Source organism: Apium graveolens, chromosome 1 (assembly GCF_009905375.1).
Source record: "Apium graveolens cultivar Ventura chromosome 1, ASM990537v1, whole genome shotgun sequence".
NCBI lineage: Eukaryota > Viridiplantae > Streptophyta > Magnoliopsida > Apiales > Apiaceae > Apium > Apium graveolens.
Genome location: NC_133647.1, coordinates 154482375 through 154488666, shown reverse-complemented (window position 1 = coordinate 154488666; position 6292 = coordinate 154482375).

Here is a 6292-nt window from a genome sequence, read left to right as displayed (position 1 = left end):
TAACCATTAAGAGTTTTAAGGCGATTCTTTCGCGAGTGCCTTACCAACTGCCTATTACACTTTACATAAATGTTTCATACTACAATTAGTCATTTAGGGTCTTTAACCAATGTTTCAAAGTAAGGCGAGGGGTAATGGTTCGTTCGCGAAACGCCGTTACTTAAAACGGTCGTTTCTCCTAAACCGTACATCGGAATCAAACGAACCACATTTCAAAACGAAGCTCATAACATGAACTATCTAAACTTGGCAATGGTCAAAACCTAGCAGGGAGTTCTCGGGTCCTAATGTTATGAACAAAAGCAGTCTAAAGTAAATCGGACATTATGACGGCTATGTTTACGCGATTTCCCAATTTTATACCATTCCAATTCAACCACCAATCAATCCCAATTCATTCATACAACCAACATCCATCCAAAACACACTACAACAGTCTCAACACCTCAATTTCTTCCAATTTATGTTATTCTCATCATGAATTTAAACTATATTTAATTCCTTTAACAAATCAACAAGATTCAACATTCATTTCACTACCACTCCAACCCAAACTCTAAACAAACAAGCTTCAGGCTTCACATATACTATATCAATCATAACCATTCCTAAATACTCAAAAATAAAGCTAGGGTTTGGAGTTTATACCTTCTTGAAGCTTCTTAACACAACACAAGAGCTTTGAATGCCTAAAGAACCTTGATCCTTGCTTGTATAACCTTAAACTTTCATAAAATTCAAGAAAACTAAAGTTATTTCTTTGAAAGTTACTATTCACCATCTTCTTCCTTGAATTATTGGAAGAGATTGTGAAGGAATTTGAAGCTTAAACTCATGGAATAGCTATATCTATACATAAGGAGTACTAGATAATTATCTTACCAATTAAGGAAGCTTGGAACTTGAACCTTGAAAATCTTCTTCTTGAAAATGGGGAAAAGCCGAGAGCAAGCTTGGAAGAAAGAGAGATTTTTATGTTTGTGATTTGTTTAGCTTAGCTTGGTTGGTTTTTGTTTTGATTTTTTGTTAATTACCTTATTAACCTTATATTTGTGTGGTTATAAACCAACCACACCTCCTCCTTCCCTATGTCATGCTTGCATCACCTTATTGTGTCATCATCTCTTACTTGCCCTCTTCTCATTGGTTGGATGACCTCATCATCCCTAACCTCCTTGATTAACTCTTAATTATTTGCCTAATGACCGCTGATCTGTTATACGGTTCGCTTAACTTTCGTTCTCGTTTCTCGTTTGAGGGATCATACCCGGGATCTTATTACTTGGGTTTCCTTAACCTTTCTCCATACATTATATTCCTTTTATGATCCTCTCTTATAATCCTTGAATTTAAATCCTTTTTATCCTGTTACCTTATACTCAATTCTTTCGACATCTGGTAGATTTTTGGGAAAAAAATCAAAGTGTTCGGATTTGGATTCTGACGATCTTTACATACACTTATATACCACATAGAGTACTAATAATATCCCAGAAGATCAATAAAAGAACCCCTTCATAGTGTGGCATGAAAAGTTTTCTTAATCAGCATAATCAGCAAAACACTATTCATAAGGGTTTCAAAAAAATTCCAAAAATTGGGGTTATTACAGTCTCCCCTCCTTAAAAGGATTCCGTCCCGGAATCAGATAGAAAATGAGTAGGGATATTTTCTTAGAATTGCACTTTCTAACTCTTACATAATTTTCCCACATTGTGGTTCTACCATCAAACTCTGACTAGTTTGATAACTCTTCTCCTAAGCATTTGTCCATTGTTGATCTATAACCCTTCCTGGTTGCTCCATGTAGGTTACGTCTGGTTGTATGTCTATGCGCTCATATGCCCCTATTTGTCTGGCATCCGAATTACACTTCCTTAACATTGATACGTGGAACACGTTATGAACTGGCTACATGATCGGGGGTAGGGCTAGCTCATATGCTAACTTCCCAATACGTCTTAATATATTCAAGGGTCCAACAATTCGTGGACTTAAACTTTCCTTTCTTTCCAACCCTCATCAATTCCTTTTTAAGGGAATACTTTTAACAATACAAGGTTCCCTCCTTCATACTCTTTGTCCTTTCATTGTCAAATCAGCATACTTCTTATGTCCATCTTGGGCTACTCCCAGCCGTCCTCTGATTAGATCTATTATATTCTTGGTCCTTTGGACTACTGCGGGTCCAAGCATCTTGCGCTCTACAAATTCACCCTAACATAAGGGAGATCAACATTGTCTTCCCTCAAGGATCTCATAAGGCGATATCTCAATACTGACATATGATCTATTGTCGTAAGAAAATTCAATCCGTGTTAAGTGACCATTTCAAATTCTTTCAAGTCTATTGCACAGACTCTCATCATAGCTTTTAGCATTATAGCTTTTGCTTCTCAATACCCATTCTTTTCCAGTTCGTAATCGTTACTATCTTCCGTACAGGATACTATTCTAGATATACCTTTACTCGTTAGAGTTTTATAACCTTTTAATAATCGCGTCAACCTTAGTATCACGAACACGTTAGAATCGAAATACCACCGTACTGATACTACTTCCTTTCTAGCTGCTTCTATCTTCGAAAGCTTGATCCATCATATAGAAGAAAAAGAATTTATCGAGAGATCACTATGATCATGAACACTTGTTATATCGCATAGTTAGTACAGAAGGTGGTCAGCCTTTAGTACTTGACAAGCAATTAAACAACATGTGGTATCCTACTAGGCTTCTATCACATAGATAGATAGTCATTCGGTAATACCTCCCCTTCTGGAAGGGTTGTTCTTCTCAGCTTATACAAAATAAAAAGGAGAGAGAATAATGAATTGAAGAGAATTGTATATATGTAAAAAATTATTGCCATAAAATATCTGGCTTGGAATCTACCTCTGAACTATAGAGGTTTGTCATTGGAGAACAAAACATATATGTATTTATATCAACATCAAGTATTATAGCATCGTATTTCACATGCCTAAATATTTTTGCTATTCCGTCCATCATTCTATGGACCCATGCTCTTCCTCGAGCTTATACATAATCACCTTTGAAACTCCCTCGACATCGAAAATCGAATCTGGGATCTCATTCTAGACACCATCGTTACTAGAATTATATGCTTGCATCGCAACCTTCCTCGTATAGTAATACGACTCTCTATTGATAAGAAGGAATAAATATTCAATAGGTAGATAATCTACTTAACCAGTCTATTCAATGATAACTTATACATCACCACAACCCGATTAGGGGTACCCAATCTCAACACCCATTACACTACAACTCTCACGGTTGTAATCGGTTCATTATTCAAAGAATCGCTGCTGCATTACTATGGTCCACCACTACCTACTGTCGTCATTCATTTTCCTTGGAATCTTAATAGCTAACCATACGGAGTCCATACCTTTCGTATCAAATTCTTCTAAGGAGTTAACATAATTACCATTCATAATTCATGAAGAACACTCCAGATCCTGACGTACTTTCATGACATAAAGCAGATAAAATTGCAGAAGAGTTTCAATCAAAGCAACGATAGCAGGTTAATACCATTCTTAATCATATGCCTTCAATAGAAGACTTAACTCAAAGTTTCGTCTAGTCCTTTTTGAAACATGGTCCTGGCTTATCTCAAGATAGTATCTTCTGAGATAGATAGCCCGCTCATGGCGATTACACGAATTAAACCTTTACCAACTACTATTACGGTTAGGTATTGCACAGTCATCAGAAGAAATGTCAATCTTCCAAACCATAATACAACCTTCACGGCTTTAACCATTATTACTGTATTCTTCTGGCACGAGCGCCGATAATTATCTTCTTACACTTAAAGTGTCGGCCACCTCTTTGGCCCTTCCTGATAGTAATATTTCCTTACAATCAATGTCATTTTAACCACCTTCACTAAATTTTCTAACTCATTTCCAATCACTGCTTGAGTGAAGATGTTTTCCTTAAAATCAGATGAGTAAAAAAAAAATCACCATTTTTCCATAAGTTATTGCCTCAGTCTTTAGAGGTTAATCACTATCACGACTGACTCTCAATCATACTTAGAACATCTTTTATCTTAGGTCCTAATTTCCCTGAACAATTTCGACCTTTACTGGTTCGATCCATACTTTCTCGTGGTTTAACACGTGCCCCACTTGGCATCATTATAATTATGTCATATTTCCTTTATCAATATTTCTATTCTTGAGAAATTTGAATATTACCTTTCTCCTTGTAAAACCTCTAAGGTTATCCTTGAATCGTTCCTCCTGTATTCCCTAGATACAGGGCATATCAAAATACCATTTACTAATACTAGAACCATTGTCTATGTACTTCTGAAAAATTTCTTTACTGATCTTTAAAGGTTGTTGTTACCTTGATCCTTTCCAATTCATACTTGTCAAAACTCATGCTGTCCCTATTAAGGGTGAAATGCCAACCTTTATGCAATCCCCTAGGATTCATTTTAAGTTACCGATGTTCTATCCTTAATTCCACCTTTAAAAAGGTACATGCATCCTTCCATGGATAATTCAAGTCATATATCCCTGATGAGGGTGTCTTTATTCACTCATTCCCAACTCGATAGTATATGCCTAATTTTTACAATAACATCTGTATTCAAAATGAGGTCAATCCATATGGCCTCCAAAAGATAATAACGGTTATCCACTTTTCTTGCCTGATTCGGTTAATGATAACAAGGATGCTCTGGAAGATATTGGTCGTGTTCAACGTGAACTTCTTCTTAATAATTCCGTATTTACTTTTGTTGTTTATCTCAACAGTCATCTCAATGTTGGGATATCTCTCATTCCTGGCGTCTTCCTTCCTAGGTATCAAGCCACCGGTCTCACACTCCACCTTCTTGAAGGTCACTTCCTTCATCCAATTTTCCTAATTTTTTTACTTTCTTGTCTCCTCGGTCTATCCGCGTCTCATTATTTATCCTTCGAACTATCACAAGGTTTCCCGAATCCTTCCAACTTGAAGGGGGTACAACATATATGTATCTCTTATGCCTTCAACCATCAATTTAACTCATGGTGAATCACCCTCATCCTGACGATTACTTACTTTTCTATTTCTATTGCTACGAGTCTTTAGGGTTTCCTCATACCCAAATTCCTTATTATTCCTCAAACTCTATTGCCTTTATATTCCTTTCCACTTTAGTTTCTTTTTATTTTCCTTTCTCTTATCATTATTTCATGAACCAACACAACATAAGCATTGATTTCAAACATCCCGTCATTCTGGATTCGTGTCCTCAGAACGAATCTTGACAACTTTTACAACTTAGATTCATAATTCATCATACTCGTCTGCCTTTGTTCTGGCTCTAAAGCTTTTACACTATCTCCATAACCTTGGGAAGTACTTTCCTGAAAACAATTGATTGAACTTAAATCAGTTTATTATAATCTCTTGCTTCGTGCCTTCCTTGGCCTTTCACCAGCGGGTGGTCTCTCTCTTAGGAGGGTAAGTGACAAAAATAGTCTTTTGTGATTCATCAATCATTCAGAATCTCAAATGATTCCTCTATTTCCTTTATCCAGGCTCTTGCCTCGGCTGGGTCAGCTTGTTCCTTGGAACTCTGAGAGCTTAGCGACTTAAAGGTCCTGAAAGAATTTCCCACTACATTGTTTCCTCAAGGTGGTGGTTGGGAATAAAGTATAAGTTCTGTTTAGACAGGTCCATGAATTTCCGTATAGGAGTACCGTCTCGGGTCTCCTTATCTCGCTCGACTTCTATTTTCTCAGTATAAATATTTCTTCCTACTCCCCATAATTGGGGTCATCTTTTAATTTAAACTCCTCATTTTCCACTTTATTATATTCTGGGTTCCTTATATCTTAATTGCGACCTCCCTGATTATCACATTCAAGGTTTGCCCCTAATCTTATTCCTCATTGGGGCATAATGCTTGGAAAAATTTTAAGAATCTCTGGATATTTATTTTACTTACTTTGCTTAAGTCTTTCCCTCATTCTGTACTTGCATGATTGTAAATTATGAATTCTCAAGTTCTATAAACTTCATGACACTCTCTTAAGTGTTAATAGTGCAATTAACAATATGAACTTATCACAAACAACTGATCTGAACTGAAATTAACGAATATATACATAACCATTTGTTCGAGGGTACAACTACCGAACACATTAAAGAGAATTACATCATTTGATCCGATCGCTTATATCCCAAAAGTACTACCATAGATAATCATCTCGCCATTAAAACTAATCATTCATAACTTAGGCTAATCCTCCAAAAGTGGCGC